Raw genomic sequence first — 1,386 nt, forward strand, 5'->3', positions numbered from 1 at the left:
ACTACTTATTAATCCGTTCCTTTAACACAATCTGGCACCATGATTTGTTAAGAGCACGTAAGCTTATTTTTAATCACTGTACTGTTGAGCGTCTTCAAATATTGCCACTTGTTAGCTTGTCAGGGAAACCTCCATTTTTTTCTGCACTTTGCCAGTCTATGGTTTCAAAACAAAGTATTTTTTTTAAACAAATCAATGCTGCACTAATAATTGTCAAACCATAGATGGTAGCCTTTGTTCATCACGGGAAGGAAATCCCAATAATCTTTCCATTTGTGCCCACAGAATAAAGGCACTCTAGTGGATCAAGATAGCAATCTTTCCCTTGATAATTGCCAAATGCCCACATATAATCAATACCAAATTCATATAATGTGTCAAACGTAATCCCATATCGTGAACACTTTGATGGGATAAATTGACTAAAAAGCAATCTTCCTTTAAATGTAATCAGAGATTCATCTATATCCACATTTTGCTCAGGAGTTATTTTCAGAAAACTGAGACAGGTGTCTGATAAGGAGCGGAATAGCCTGTCATAGAATGTGTCATTGGGTGCGGTCATTAAAATGGGGGAACAAAATCATTTACTTATATCTATCCCTCATCATCATCCCTGGAAAAAGAGTGGTAGCCACAATGGAGTGCTTATGCTGGCAGGACTATTCATATATATACACGTGTATATACCATGGTCAATGCCCAAAATATTTTCATCTCTGAGACTTCAGTGGGGTGCCAGGTGTTTTGTTTTCACCTGTGGTGTGACTCAGGGTTTTAGAGCTACTAGGTCTCACATGGTTGGTTTATGGGGCCATATTTTATCCACAATTACTCCTATGCTGTGTCTAATTGTACAACCTGAACTCCCCCCTCCCCAAAAGATGTCTAGCAGCCTCTCCTGTCACCCCATCATTTCAAACCCCAACCCATCCCATTACACCTCACAATATTATATCCCAAAATACCATATTCCAACCCATCCCATATCATTTCTCAATCCATCCCATAATATCATATCCCATCCCCATTAGCCGAAAGCACGGGAGCTGCCGCGTGCACGCGACCGGAAAAAGGAAGTGCGAGTCGGGAGGGGGAGCGTTTGAAACGTGTCCTTTGAGATCATGTGATCTGTCAGGGAATATACCAACAGCCATCTTGACTAAGGGAAAAATAAACTATTATACTTCTTAACCGGTTAAAAAGTAAAGTATTTGAGCTTCCTGCATAATACCTCCATCAGACGCTTTGTTAGCTTGGCTGTCTGTGTATTTTATTGCGAGAGAGCACCTAATCATCCTTTGTGCAGGTGAACGAGACAAACCGAGTTTTGCCCACAGAAAACATGGTGCTGCCCACAGCGCTGCCGCTACGTCATCAAAGGCC

This window comes from Pelobates fuscus, chromosome 5, assembly GCF_036172605.1.
Source record: "Pelobates fuscus isolate aPelFus1 chromosome 5, aPelFus1.pri, whole genome shotgun sequence".
Lineage (NCBI taxonomy): Eukaryota > Metazoa > Chordata > Amphibia > Anura > Pelobatidae > Pelobates > Pelobates fuscus.